Source organism: Plectropomus leopardus, chromosome 2 (assembly GCF_026936395.1).
Source record: "Plectropomus leopardus strain MGB_pleo_1.0 chromosome 2, ASM2693639v1, whole genome shotgun sequence".
NCBI lineage: Eukaryota > Metazoa > Chordata > Actinopteri > Perciformes > Serranidae > Plectropomus > Plectropomus leopardus.
In genome coordinates this window covers 18171692-18188023 of record NC_142177.1, presented here as the reverse complement: position 1 = coordinate 18188023, position 16332 = coordinate 18171692, and the positions used below count along the sequence as shown (strand labels likewise).

Below are 16332 nucleotides of genomic sequence, written 5' to 3'. Positions count from 1 at the left end.
AGCAATTCTGCAGGCTCAGTGAAAGACCGGGGAGTTGAGGAGATACAAACATGCAAAGCAACTAATGCTAGCTAAATTAGCTGACAACTCTGTGGTTATTTTGCTATCAGATAGAAACAGCACTCTTCTTTGCAACTAATAACATTACTCATTCAAGTTATTGTTTGAATATGTGAACGTGTTTGAAGGGACTATATGAGGGAACACATGAATGAGTGTTGTTTTTCTCTGTGTACATTCTCGGTATAAGCAAGAGAGTCAATTCCCTTTGTGGAATAAAAACACATTCTCTCACAGATATGCTGCTGATGCGATTGCCTTGGTCAAGTTGAATGACACTGCATTTTCGCACGCTGTAGTATCAGTTAGTATAATAAAAGTATATTCTTTTCGATACCCAGGCGCTTGGCTGAAGGCCAGAAAGGCAGCAGCGTCAGTCCGTCAGGACCAGAATAGTGAGGAGGACATTCCTGCTCAGCCTTAAATAAAGCCTGCAATCTGAGCTCCCTGAGACAATGAGTGGCAGGCCCAACAATAAACACTGGCCCACCCAAAACAAAGATCACACAAAGTGAGGCACACATACACACAATTACAGACCCCCCAAAACACACCCAAAGCACATGTGTCTTTATTACAACAGTGTGAGTGTGAGAGTGTGGAAAAACACTGCAAAAAAAACCCCCAAAAAAAGTGTAAAAATAATATTCGCTTCTTTCTCTTCAAACCCATGGAGGACTACTAGTGGCATTTAGCATTATTACTTCACTGCTGCACTCAAACACACAGACACCACACAGACAAGGTTATAAAGCAACAAAAGGTGACCACTAGAGTTTAGAACATCAAGCGCAAAAAAGAAACAAGAGGACAGAATGACTTCCTGTTTTTCTTCAAAGGACTTCTCCACCTCCTGCTGAGCATACATACAGCTACTGGGTTAAGTGCAACTGGAACTCAGACAAACCCCAGTCACGACCAAATCCCCAAATTAAAAGTCATGTCTCTCTTAATCAAAAATTATTTAATACAAAATAGATTTGCAAACTGGGTCCTCTTGGACTTCAATCATGAATATAATTAAATAATTGAAGAAATAACTTTATTATTATATTTCATAATATAGTTTATATTATGCTGTATGTTTGGATTACAGTTTATATTGCCCCTCTCATTTAAAGAATCACCTTCAGTTTTGAGGTAAATCAATTCATAACGTACTAAAGTATTGGTGATATGAATTTCATCAACTCTCATTTTCTGTGAGTGCCAAACCAAGAAGTTTTTCAGCAAACCTGAACGATGGAAACCTGTTTGTGTAGTCGTACATGTATGCCTGCATACGTGACGGGAAAAAAAAGAAAAAAAGAAAAGCAATTTGGAAATTTAGACCCCTCAAGCTAAACAGATTGTTGTAATGTGAGCTACAGTTAAGCTCTCTATCCTCACTGTAGAATGGGTTGCCTTTATAACTGGTTTGATGTATAACACGCTGAGGAATGTATTATCTATTACAACTACTAGTAATTTTACACAAAATAGAATACTAACCTCAGCAATGTGGTTAAAAGGAGCACCTTGAGGAGCTCTTTAGCAATACTCAACCTAATGTGCCACTTGGTGCAACTAAATTTATCTAAATAAATCACAAGCTTTCCATGATGTATTAATGAGGTTGTGGCGTACAGAACAGCTTGGATAATCACAAACGAATGAGCTTTGCATGGTAACATCGGCCGCTTAATTTAGAGCAGATAAACATGCTATTACATCGGTTCCTTGCACCTTTCTGCTTGTTTTTCCAGAGAGGTATCCAAAAAAGCTGTGATCGGAAAATCAGGGGAGGGGTTTAGCAGAGGGTCATTGGCAAATTGTATTTCTTTAGCCCTTTTTTAACAGTGACACTGCAATACTGCCATAAAGACAATCCATTATTATGCTGTCTTTTTTCTCTCTCTTTTTTTTTTTTTAACACTGAACCATACAACGGCGGCATATTGCTGCCATAGTTTATGTTTTTAGATGTATGTCATTGTTCCAGAAACAAGAGACGTGACATGTAACACAACAATGTCAGCGTCTAGTGACATTTTACATAGATTTTGATTTAACTCTGCGACTACCTCCGCTGACAGCTCAAAATAATGCCTCCCCCATTCCATATTTGTATGCTTTATACAGAACAGCAAGGCTGAATAACTGCACAACATTTCTGCCCTGAGCGGGCTGTCACTTAAATGTCTTTACTTCAGTGTACAAAATATGAAAAGATAGAGATCCGCACACCAGGGAGCTCCCCTTCAAGGATTTTATTCTGCAAAATAAGTGACATTTCGAGCCAAAACGCTCTTCTTCAGACTTACTTCAGTGTGTGCCCAAATTGTTAGACATTTCACATATTTGCATGTACCAAAACTCCTGTGCTCCTCTGACCCTCAGCAAGGAAAGAAGGTAAAAGAATTGGCTTGAGTTGAAATCAAATGGCCTGTACAACCAATAAGAAGAGCTGCTGTCGTAACAAACCTCTATTCGTTTGAGTGAATGATGAGTCAAAGTGATTGGTGCTCTCTTTGCACTTTTTTTGGTGCATTTTTTAAAGACAGTTCTGTTTACGTTGTAGATGACAGATAATAAAATTTAGAGAGATTTAAAAACTAACTATACATTTTGAATCCAGAATTTGAGTTAGGAAATTATCCTTGCCAAAGTGCGACCACAATTTCTGACACTTGTGAACTTTCAATGCTGTCAACTCCATGGGACCAAGAATTTTGTGTGCTTGCACAAATTCAGGAAAAAAAAAAGCAACCATGGATGATATTACTGCTCTTGCTTCATATAATTTAACACCATATTTTATTTTGTTTAGAAGTGATCCATCATCTTGATAGTTTGGGGATCTCCCCTTAATTTTGAGGGAAGATAACTTCCAGAAGCAGACATTTTTCACAGTCAAATGCGCCCTTGTTGGTAAATATCGCTCAATAGCTGTTTTCCTGCCAAAATCACACATGATTTTGATGAAACATGGGGGAGTGGGCCTAAACTGGAGTCAAAAGGTTTAATGGCAAGATGGAGGGTGCCGCCACACAATGTGATTCAGGGATAGGGATGGGGAGGACATATGTCAAGCATGTGTGTACAAGTGTGGATTTTGAAATAGTGAAGCTGTAAATTGTTCAGAGAGAGACTCCATTTAGTTGCTGCGGCAGCTGTGAAATTCCAGCAAGGCTTAAAAACCAGACTGAAAACACAGGCTGTGTATCTGCGCTTGTCTATAGTGTGTCTGGTTGTAAAACAAGATGTCTCTGTCTCTTCATTCCTCTGCATATCTTTTATATGATGGCCCATTCAAAGCATGTCCGAGTTCTGAACTGACATTCGATTAAAAAAAAAAGCAGAATTAATTTTATTTCTGTTTAACCAAATTCACTCACTTGTTTTCCAACTGAAATGCCTCAACAAGTCTGATTTTGAGTGCAAGTCACTCAAGAAGCAGTTCACAGTGGAATAAAGCACACCTTTGAAAACCATGGTGTGACGCAAATGTCAGAGAAGAGGACGGGGAGGTGGAGTAGGGAAAGCAGACAGAAACACACCCTCACAGAAGCTTTTTGGAGTTTGTAAAGTATTCAGAAGTGCATCGGTTAGAAACCCCAGTCCTTGAGGAATCCAATTTAAAGGCTTAATGAAGGCCTAAAATATGTGGCTAACACTGCATTCACGTTCCTGTCACATGACCGCATTTCCTGTGCTGGAAACAGGGGTGGAAATTAGCACCAGCTACTGGCCAAATGTTGGTAAGATAAGCAAGTGGCTTGTAGATATCACTCACGAGCCAAAGAAAAATGGTATTATACTGTAATGGCTGGTAGATTCTGGAAGTAAAATAAGTTACTTTCCAACCCTGGCTGGGATGTCATACTTCCAACTTTGATAGGTTCATGAGCTTTAAGTCCTACTGAGGAAACAACATGGACGCTACCAACAGTTTGAGGATATATATATTACACAGATATTTGTTAAAAAAAAATCCCTACTGCTAAAATTTACTACTAAACTACTAAAATATTGTTTTATCTGACTAATGCTGCTAAAAGGTTGAACCTTAAATCATATTACAAATTACATGTGTGTAAAAAAATTGATAAGCGGTATGTAAATTACTAAAAAGTTAATCAAAATCAACCAAACATTTACTTTCGTCCGCCATGTTTCTGCACATAAAATATCAAATCGGTAACTGGTGTACCAAAATTTTCCCAGACTTTCCCACTTGTTCTTCAGACTTGAGGGAGCGTTCATGTGGATTTTTACAGTTAATTCTGTTACTCCGTTACAGCACGAATGCAGGGTAACGCAAATGTAGTCTGTCATGTTCCACAGATTTAAACACTTTTCAGATCTAATAGTCTACGTTACACATGATTTTTGCAGATGAAAAAAAATGTGGGGGGAATTATCAATAAATTAAATACTACTGAGCCCATCTGCAACTCATTTACACTGACTGCAAAACAACTAACTGTTGACGGATTTTCTATTAGAAATTTTCTCATAAAATAAATTCACAAGGTCACATAAAAAACATCATTCAATAAATAAAAAAAAACAACAGTTACTCGTCTTGGTGGCTTTTCCCTCAAACTTGTAGCGTACATGGTGCCTACAGATAAATGTGGATAGAGAAGATAGTTCAGAGCAGAGAGAAACTGCCTTCACAGGATTGCTTTTTCCCATAGAAAAAAACATCCCCCACCCAACGCACACAACACAAACAGATCTCAGACAGGCTGTGCGTGCATCTCCCCGATTTTCTCACACAAACTGCATCGTGTAGAAAAACCAGGGAAAATAAATGAAGGTGGAAACAAAGAGATGGCAGATTCCACTGTGTGTGTGTGTGTGTGTGTGTGTGTGTGTGTGTGTGTGTGTGTGTGTGTGTGAGACAGAGAGAGTGTGTCACACATGCATCTACGACTATCCATCATTAATACAGACAAAGAACAGAGAGGACCAGGAAAAGACGCATGCGGGCACAGATTCAAACAGTCTAAAAAAATCTTTAACAACCCCAGTATTTTCTATAAGCCTGACATGTTGGTGTGTATAGCGAGGTGATAAGAGTGAGGACACGGCGTCATCCAGAGGATACCACAGCAACCAAACAAAATGCAGGCGGCTGTGATCACACAAGGCTAATATTATGGAAATTAGTTCATTAATCAATGGCTAAACAGCCTTTTATCTGGAGAGCCAGAGCGCCAGGGCCTGATCAGCCGCCATACTGCCCATTGTGATAACACACACATCTTCACTGGCAACTGATAGAGATGCAGTGAGAGAAGAAATCTCATGTAGTTTCAGATAATTCAGTGTGAAGATATGTCAGCCATTGTAATTACTTTTAAATGACCCAATGTTGATATTAAAAAAGGCTGTGCTTGGTTTAACTTTCAAAAGCAGTGTGTGTTTGTGTACACGTCTCAACTGTGCCACTCAGTAGAAAAGCAGATATTCATTTTCAGACCGCAGCGCAGCCAGCTCTGACGATTTTCTCTCTCTCCTTCCTCCCTCCCTTTCCCTCTTGTGTCTTTCTCTCCTCCCTCTCTGTGCTCCCTCCCCCCTCCTCTTCCCACCGTCCCTGTTGGATTGGTGGAGTAAACACAGGAAGAGAGCGGGCTCTGTTCCACCACGCCAGAGCTGGGGCTGGGCGTTCCTGCAGAGCTCCTGCGCCGGGGTCAAAAGTTTACTGTGGTTTTCATTTCACCTTTCCTCAGCCAATCACAGCGCCACACTGCAGCGCCTGAACTCTGACCCCTGCAAAGAATTCCACTCAAAAGATGGTCTGACGCCAGTTTCACAACTGCACCCCCTCCCATCTCCCATTTTTCCCTTTACTACTCTTTTTCCTTTCTTTCAACTGGCCAGTTTCATGTGTTGACAGAGCCTAGGTGAAAAAGATTCCAGAAATGAGGTACGGAGGGTAACGGAGAGCTGGAGCAGAACCGGGGGGTTTAATCCAAGCAGCAGTGCGTTGCTAGAAAACTATCAATACTTGCTTTCTTTTATTTCCCAGGGTGACAAACATTTAAACGTGGCTTCATAAAAACCAAAATGACACAATTTACTTAAAAATCTGAGAATTACAAGCATCATTTTACAGTCTGACACATGTGTAGGGAACATTTAAGTTGACTTTGCTTCAAAATCAGTGCCATAAAACCCACAGAATAATTGATTATAAGGACAGAACATAAACTTAATCCTTGTTTACTTGATAAGATGCTTTACTCTACTCTTTGGTTTTGCTTCCTAATGTTCCTTCATCTACCATTCTTTACAGAGCCTGCCACACATTCTGCTCACCACATGCTGCTCAGTTCCAGGTTAACACTATTAAAAGTGTGTTTAAATGACTTATGAGGACAGGCTGGATACAGGGGTCACAAGGACCAAGTGCTGAAAGACAGACAGGGAGAGCAAATGGATGAAAAGAAACAAGGCGCTCTGCTGGACGTGTATCACAACACTCAGGAATCTGTTTAGGAATCAAATCAGAGTTGGACAGTCTGACTGAACACACACACGCACGCTGAGCCATGATCCAACAGTGGGTTTGTTTTTGTCATGGTGACACTGCACTCTGTTCCCATCTGCTGAGTGATTAAGCCTGCACTGCTAATCAAGTCCCTCACACTGTAAGGGTGTAGGCAGAGGACGGCTCACACTGATCGAGCTGACACATGCTGACACACACTGACACATGCTGACCTGTCCTTTAAAATGCCTTCTTCGTTGTCTCACACACACACACACACACACACACACACACACACACACACACACACACACACACACACACAAAAAAAAAAAAAAAAATCAATGTTCCTGCAGAACCAGATACTGCTTCTTATGGAAACACATTTAGTTGTGTCAGTCAATGTTTGCATGGAAGAGCCGGTAAGGTGCTTAAAACTGGAATCAACTTTTGTCAAATCAAATATGATCCTACACCTGTCCATCAGTGGACCTGTGATTGTGTAACAGTAATGCTGCATTCACGTGAAATTCAGCAGACGGCAAACTGGATGTCATTTTAGTGAACACGACCAAATTGGTAAAATTAGGTCACACCAGCAGAGAATACTTAGAAGTTAAACATTTTTACCTTTTTGCCGTCACCCAGAATTGAATTTTCAACCAAATGTTGCCCACTCAACGAGAAAACATGGCCCATCTGGACAACAGGAAGCTAATAATTGTGGTGCAAAAACACCGAGAATTGTATCATCAAAATTTGAAATTCTACTAAGATGTTACAGGAAAGGCGGACATATGAATTAACAAATACAAATGTATGAATAAATAAATGACTTTTTTAAACGTTTTCCAGGGAATTTAATGATCATTTTTAGTTTGCAATAAAATATGAGGAGAAAGCTTCCTTTTATTGCTATGTAAATTGCTACAGTAATTACATAAAAAAATAAACACAAAATTATGTTATTTACTCCAATTTTTTACACATAACTATAGCAACATATTGTCATGCGTATTATATTTTGCCGTCCTGCCATTCCGTCTAATTTTCTTCTTTTTTTCAAATACTCCAGGAGGTGGTCTACTATCTGCCTGATTCCATATGAACACAGCATAAGAGTGAGAATTTTTTCAAACTAATGTTGCCATCCCACATAGTCGCAAAACTAAGCTAAATAAATATTTAGCATCTATAGAGGCCTCAACCAAAGAGACTTCTTAGACCGAACCAAGAAGGCCAAGTTTACTACTTCTTTTAACTTTGACCAAATAAGCCCCTACCAGATCCACTACTGCTGTTTTTACCTTTCACAATAAAAGCTCACCTCAGACAGACTGCCAGACACTGCTCTGGATCAAAAGGATCCTGCTAGCTGTTGCAAATTTGCATCCCTGCTGACAAAATATTCAAATCATAACCTTTTGTAGAACAAGTGTTGCAGCTATTGCACCTTTGCATTACCACCAAAATAAATTTCACATTTTTATGTTGTTTATCCATCACTGCAACCCAGTGTTAAGTCCTTAAGAGTACCAATAAGTATTAATTGTCCCTGGTACCCATTCTTAAGGACATCAGTTTCAGTTTGCTCTTCCTTTAAGATAGTCTTCATACGACTGCATTACTGTGCTAACGTATTGCAGCTCATGGTATGCTACTGGTGTTTTGATGAGTAAAAATGAGGCTGAACAATAAAATGACTGATAAAAATAATTTTGTGCAGGATCGAAATTATGACCACCATCATTATTCTTCCAATTTGGAAGTAAAAGCTGTTATATTGAACCTAAACATGCACAAAACACAAAGTGTCAGTACTGTACCAGGTCAAGTTTAATTGTAGAGGCAAACATCTTAATGACAATTATTACCAAACAAATTGTGTAGCCTTCATAAAACTTAATTTGCAGCCAACTTATCTCTGAGGCAGATGAACTGATCATTGGTCCCTGTAACATACATTAAATGCTACATTTTTAAGTTTAATAGTAATGTATTCCAATGTGTTTTTTGGCATTGACACAGTATGTGGAGGTAAAATACATTTTCCCTAGAGTATCTACAGACATGTTTCAATACAATGACTAAACCCATTACAAAAAAATATCAACATGATCACATCTTCAGGGAAAGGAAAATATGGTATCCTGTTTCTTACAGTTCATGTGTGAAGTTCAACATGATGATAGACTTCTTACTGTTGATTGGGTACAAGCTGTTCTTGATGGTAGCGACATATCTCCTGCATATCGGTGAAGCAGGTGATACAGTATGAAGGCTGTACAAGGGTTAGTTAATTGGACAAATATCTGCAGTTGGTTTTTTGGAGGATTTTTAAGATTTCATTTTGATAAGTTAATGGTCTGCCACTAAAGAATGAGTGAGCGCTGCTGCTTAAGAGACAGCTCGAACATCACTAAAATGAACTGCAAACACAGACTCTCATTCAGCTAACTAACCCAGTAACACAAAGAGGCCTGCAACAGAGTAAGAACTGGGGAAAACAGCATGCAGATCAGCATATTTTCACAACTAACTCTGTGAATTAAGGGTTTATTTCAACCAAGCCAAAGTTGGTGAGTGCTGGAACAGTGACTAACCATGGCAATTTCTGTGAGTTTAATATTGTTTCTGTTGAGCCTGAATAACGTGTGTTTACAACATGTTAGCAAAGCAATTAAGAGGTCTTAGTTTGGTAAAAGAGAGAAACTTGATTTCAGAAAGGGGGCATGAATACAGTATATCAGCTGTCACTGGTTGTTGGGCTGATGGTGGCCAGTTGGACAAATTGTAAATATGGCCAAACCCTAGGCTGCTCAATTTAACATCAAAATGTAACTCAGTAAATCTCTTTGCTGTTGTTTCTTCAGTTAGGTTTTAGGTAGAGCATCTGATTGCAAAAATATGTCAGAGATTCAATTATAAGAATTTTCAAATGGATTTCACAGTGACATTTTAAGAACTGGCAAAACTTCAAGATAATGTTTTGCACATTTTTTGCCTGTGGATTAACGAGTAAGGAATCTTCTAGTCAGTCTGTTTTGAAGTAAAATAAAATACAAAGTAGTAAGTATTAACCAGTGAACATTGTACTCTGTACTGACTATCTTGTTATTACATCTTCTTGTAATTACTGTATGTGCCTGTCTGTCAAAAGAAATGTATTGAATCTTACAAGACCATGTGTGTTTACTTCTATATTGTGCCAGTACACACTTATGCTGATCTGCCCCACTGATTGTGTTTTTGGCCCCCACAACTGCCAGAACTCTGCCATCTCTGCTTAAAACCAAACTCATAAATTGCTCTAAATAACATTTAGCTTTAATCCCATGTCAAGGGTGGCCACATGGAACAGTGTAGCACAGACGCTGGTGCTAATTGAACAGGGACTTTACTTTTCTTATTTTAGTCCTACCACAGTCATATAGAATCACTTGTTCCAGTATAGCAATAGTAATCAGATGCTCTCATATATGAGCACCACAAGAAACAGGCTGAATGGAAACATGGTGATCACTTGCCAGAAGTAGAGCCAGCTCCATACAAAATACTGGGCCGGACTATGAGGCCAACTCTAATGTGTGTTGTTTTGTATATTAAACACTGTGCCGATGCAAACTTGATGCAATCGTGTGACGATGTCAGGAGGAGGTAACCTTTTCATTGGAGTGTTGCCTTAACAACAAGCCACATACACAAGGGTGACGTCACCAGGCAGAATGAGAAGCAGTAAGTATAAGAGGAACATTTTCCACTTTATCCAGAAGGAGAGAAAAAAAAATCAGTCCAATTAAGAAATGAGTGTTACAGTGAAAAGAAATGGTAATAAATTATCCGACACATGCCGTGCCAGTGTTGACATGTTCAAGTAAGTCTGGAGCCTTTAACGATGGTGTGGAAGTCTGTCATTCACAACTTGACTTTACTTTGAACTCAAAGCTGCAATAAAGAAGAAATTACACTTGTGGAAAATCAAAATGCCTAGCACAGAGCTGTGAGCAAATGTCTGCACACTTGCTGCAATTTGTGGTAATTTCTTTTAATGAAAGGAGCTTTCAAATTACAGGTGAGCTATAAGATCGGAGGCCCGCAGCGCCTCTTCGGTCCCTGCTTGCACGGTCACATACGTGCGCATATCCTCTTGCAATTTGCAACTGCAGCACCATGCCAGACCAGCTGCCTCTCAATCCAGACAGACCCAGAAACCACACCCCACTGCCACATAAGTCCAACATCAAACTGTTTCATCTTGCATGTACAGAGAGGAGGAGGAACACAATGTAAACAAAGGAAATAAATGCAACAAACCATCTGACATTGTTATATAGGACAGGGTTAGGTGAGCTCTGTCAAAAAAACTAGGGCAGAGAACCTGTGCACTCTGAGGAGATCAAGGCCAAAACCCTGATTTGGGCTGCACAGTAACTATTTAACCTCATATGCATTTAAAGGAGCTAGATGGGACAAGAAACTTGTAAACAGGGAGAAGATGGAGAGTGCGCATGTATCAGTTGAGAAGTTCATCCAGAAATGACAGTGTGTCTTTTCTCTTCCCCTCTTTACCAGTCTTTCTTTCTCCATCTCTTTACACTGAATAACAGACAGAGAGAGCATCTGGTAGCAGTTATCTCACAAACCAAACTTTTTTTCACCCTTGCTGTCTCTCCCCCAAAGCATTTTTTATAAAAGGGGGCCCTAAACAAAACACAAACAAGGTCCTGCTAACATTTTACAATGGTAACAAAACTAGGCCAGGGAGCTACCCTCCCACTGGCTTGTTCAGGTGAACCCGTTTTACGAGCATTCTTCAGCTGGGGGAGCGAAAGTTAAAGGGGGAGTTGAAGTTAAAGAGGAAGGGCAAGGAGGGGAGGGGGGGACAAAGCTCTTGGCACCCCCTTCCCTAATAAACTCTTGCCTTCGTCCAATCAGCGAGAACTACAGAGAGTGAACTGTTCCAAATCCTTGCTGGTTATAAACTGGAATTGGGTGCAATGATTGCTTCAGGCTGCCCGTTTGGCTTTTAGAAGTGTGTGCATGGCTCACATATGGCTCAGCTAGCCTAACACTTGGGTATTACCTCAGAGTTGAAGAAGAGGGGACTGAGGGGATGAATGAGATGTGACTTCAAATAGAGTCGGAGTGCAAACTGCACCGCTTGACTTTGGACTCAGTGGGACGGCTGTCTGGCTTCCTCTCACTAGTGAATAACAATCTGGTTTCAGTAGTGCTCATCTCATATTCTCACTCTCACTTGTTTAGGCAAAGTAGCTGTAAATATTTTAGCAGTGGAAACACGACTGTCTTGTTGAGCAGAGTTTTCTATATTTAGCTCTACAGAGGTAGGCAGAACCTACCTGTTGAGTACTGCCACACCAACACACCTGTGATGGGGTATGGGCACTTATCCAAACACAAGGACAGATCACTGTCACTGCATGAGTGACCTTGAGATGTGGGGACTTAACAGGATGTTTTACACAGCTTGAACTGACTACAGGAAACTTTCTTAAACCTTGGTTGTAAAACAGCCTCCAATAACAAGTCAAGTCTGAATGGTATGGAGTAAAGCTTTGGAGAATCCAGTACAAATTTGAATACTCTAATTTGGAAACAAGTAAATCTAAGTAATATTATAGAAAAATCAAATAGTGGAAAATATTAAGATGTACTTTCTCCCTAGCTGTGAGCTATCCATCAGAGGCAGCATCTGTGGTATATTCCTTGACTAACCCAACACTACCTGCACTGCTGCCAAACACAAAGGTACCAAGACCAAGGAGTCATATTTCAATTAGGAGAGCAATCAGGCTTTCCTTTCAGCTTTGTGTGTCATCAAGAGTCTCCTCAGAGCGGCTGCACACCCACACAGCTATTAATCTTAAATTGTACACATACCACTTAACCGATTGGCAGTTATTCGAAACGAAACTTATTATCTCGGTCTCGATTTGCACACACAGACTGACGAAACACGAAAAGAATGCCATCTATTCAGACATCAGTGACACAAAAATGCAGCTTGACAAAGACAGATTAGAGACTGATATCAAAAAGTGGAAAGCACTCCCCTTATTTTTTCATCCTTTTCTATGATACCAGAGAGTATTGACAACTTGACATAGCAGAAATATTTACCCATGGCTGTTAAAAGGTTGACCAAGCAGCAAAATGAAATTAAAAATGCTGTGAATTTTTTGGCCTCAAGTTTTTAATTTTTTTTAAAAAGATTTAATTTTGAACTCATTTATGAGCACTAATGTTACGCAAGATTTCTAATTCAGCGTACCGAGTTGAAATTCACTTTGGACCTACTGTGCTTCCATATCTATCTATAATTACACAAGTGTATAGTGCTTATAACACAGTGGGCTGGAGATAGCACTCAAAGGGAAGAGAGCTGGAATCAATACAAAGAATCAGAATCGACAAAATCCAAACATTACCCCAAATACTGGGAAGCTAAAGATGTAAAAATAAATAAATAAATAAATAAATAAATAAATAAATAATCATAAAAACCCTCAAATGGACAAATCTTTTATATTTCTTACACGGATATATTCTCTGACAAGCCTGACCCAAGATGTATTCCGTTTGGTAACAATCTCACAAAAAATGCTAACAAATTTACATTAAAACCAATCTCTATGAGTAATAACAAAACAGCAGTTATGACACAAAAAAATATACTAATTCAATTATCAATCAGACAATGTGATGTAACCACAGAATCTGCCACCAGAGAGAGACTTCTCCCCGTCCCATGAGAAAAAGTGATAAGTTAATGAATTATTGAGAGCACAGGGGCCAGCAGACAAAGAGCAAAAGCCATGCATCCCAGTCACTTCTTCACCCCATCTGCAGTCAAAGAATCCCCCCAAAGATTGATTCATTGTTAACGCAGCCTGACACCCTGTGTGAAGGAGAAAGAAAGTGGCAGATAAAGGGACAGAGAATGGGGGACAGAGGGCTCCATTTGCCAAGAATATGAGCAGAAGCAGTTCATTGGACAGATTCCCACAGTGGTCATTCTACCACTTACAAAAATACCACATACGTGGGCTTGAGTAATGGCATTCCATCAGACTCAAAATAAAGACAAGTTAGCTCATCTGACGGCTGAAGACTGCACAGCACCGTGCTCTCTTTATTCTCATCTTAAATGCCCACATTACTGAGATATTGCAGCTTATTTAACAGCATGAAATCGCATAAGCAGCTGCATTCATCAGTAAGCGTCATCCTACTGAGTAGACTGGGTGGCAATATAACAAAAACACCTAGATGATTTCAGACACTCTCACGTGGGAATGAGCATTGAGCTGTAAATACCTGTAAGTATTGGCAGGGATGGCCCCAGGCAATGAGAGCGACAGCACACCTTAACCTCAACCGTTTGAGCAGAATGACTAACCTACCTCCTTATTGTCTGCCTGCACATGAGCACACTCTCCAACAATGTCCTCTTCCCACCTCAGAAACTGAGTGCTCAGCATACACCATGTCGAGGGAAAGCAAACCTGGACTCTACCTGAACCCTGGGAGTGATCACCCTCCCCTGCATTGAAACACATCCATCTCCCTCTGCCAGCCTGTCTCTCTTTCTCACACACATGCGACTAAATATGATTTATCAGCGGTGAAAACCAACATTTATCATACTGTGATGGGCCATTATACCAGCCATTACAATCACGGATACGTAATCTCACTACAGCCATGCAAATAAATAACAGATGCTGAGGATCCTCCAGAGCAGCCACACTGAGCTGGTCAGCTCAAGTTTGGATGTCAGCAGCAGTGGAGGACAGTGAAAATACTAAGGGGTTGATCATGCCTTACAGCTGATGAACATCAAAAATGTTTTAACCACGAAGAAAATAAGTTTTTGAAAATGTAAGCATCGTTCCTTTTCTAAGTTTTTTGTTGGCCTATTTGTTATTAGACGGTGTTGCATTTGTACGTCAGTTTAAAGGTAAAAAAAACCAAAAAACTATTACATAAACAAAATGCAGGTACAACACATCATTCACGTGCTTGTACATTCAAGGTGAAGGGTAGGAAAGAGTAACAAACAAGCAATAAACAAATGAATTTTCATTTTATTTCCCAAAGACAACTACTGCGGTGTAGCGAGCTGTGAACACAGACTGCAGCTCCGCTTGTACCGAAACTGTAAAGCAAGTCAAACCGTCTGATAAAAAAAATAGAGCCCAAAGCTGTTAAGCTGTGTTGTGTACAGTGATCACCGTCCAGTGGCTCTACAAAGTTAGCATTTTAAAACACAAATGAGTTCACTCACCATCAGCAGCGTTGTGTATTAACGGCTAACGTTGGGGCTATTGCACCCCAGCGAATCAGAGAGCCTGTATCTCGTAAACTTTGTAGCTAACGGATAATGGAAACACAAACGAACACCGTAACCGTTGAAATGGCATTTTAACAAGAAATGCCGAACGTGAATTATCTTCATATTGTTAGTTTTGGAGCCCAATAATATCATAAAAGACATTCCATAACAAATAGACAGCGGTAAGGTGGTTCGTTGTATCACGGTAGCTTAAAAAACCACAGCCTGCTCGGAAGCGGAGCAACACCAACTGTCCCTGAGACAAAACTGCACGTTCAAACACACACCGCCGTTAGTGTTCAAAACTTGGGTATAATTAAATCAAAAACTAATTGCAAAAAAACTCACCGGCTTCGACGCGTTCATTGAGTAGAGCAGTTTCTTTTACGCCTCTACAAACTCTCCGCCATCTTCAGCAGTACCGTGTTTGTTTAAATGCGAAACACTCCCAGAGCGGAGGGAGCCAGCTTGTAGCAGAGCGACAAGGCTGCTGGGTAATGTAGTCGTTCTCTTTCGCGAGCCTGATTAAAACGGTTTGACACGTTCTGCAAACGAACTACACGTACGTCAATACCCATGGGCGATATGAGCAGCAGTCACTGATATTATTAGGGGAGCGATTTAAAAACTTATTTATAGGCTGGCAGAAAAGCAGCTTTATGCAAATGACTTATCATACCCCTAGAGTATTACAATATTATGTTATTCACTTTGCATACAAGTACAACATATGTTTCACAAAATGCAAATAACTGAGTGTTGTTTTAATTTTTTCTGAGACTTTACAAATGTGCAGGGACTTTGAGAGGATGCATGATGAGTAATGCTTCCTGAATCAAGCAGGATTAAATGTAATTGCCAAATATTAATTTTCAATCATGATATAATCACTAAACAGAGCACTCGATGCACTGCATTAACACCTGGCTTTTCAGCACCTTTCAGTTATGTCAGTTATAAATTGAATGACAATAAGTGCCCACTTGTCCTTTCCTGTCTGAGCATAAAACTGCAATCTGCTTAAAAATTTTTCGGTGAAAAAATTGAAGGGTGTATATACAGGGTCAAAATATTGTTACTTTTTTGTGTTTAAGTACAAGGCTGCTGAGAAGGTTCATTACCAAAGTCACAGCATTTTATGTTGTGCTACCAATTCATAAAATTTACTCAGACAAAGCTTTTGTTGGCAAACATAGTACTTCCTGAAGATTTACACAATTAGTAAAGATGGTTAATAACTCATTTGTACATTATTCACAGTACTGGTGCAAAACATGTTTAAATAGGCTAAAGATCAGTCTAGATTTTTTACTCATTGTTTGTTGTAATGTTCTATGACATTTAATGGCTCATGACAATTACCTAAGAAAAAAAGCCTTGTGCATTTTTGTTGTGTGTTTTTGGTTTGTTTGTATATCTGCCTGAGTTAGAGAGC

General features: G+C 39.7%; 1 protein-coding gene across 3 annotated transcripts in view; it reads right to left on the bottom strand.

The window, feature by feature from the left end:
- ncoa3 (nuclear receptor coactivator 3) overlaps positions 1–15384 on the bottom strand; it is a 41654-nt gene extending 26270 nt beyond the window's left edge. For 2 of the 3 annotated variants that reach the window (XM_088086905.1, XM_088086921.1), the window contains exon 1: positions 15246–15384. The gene's annotated coding sequence lies outside the window, so the exon portion shown is untranslated. Of the gene's footprint in view, positions 1–14849; positions 15052–15245 lie in introns of those variants that run through there. The other variant, XM_088086911.1, reaches the window with a different exon arrangement.
- Between the last annotated feature and the right edge of the window lie 948 nt (positions 15385–16332).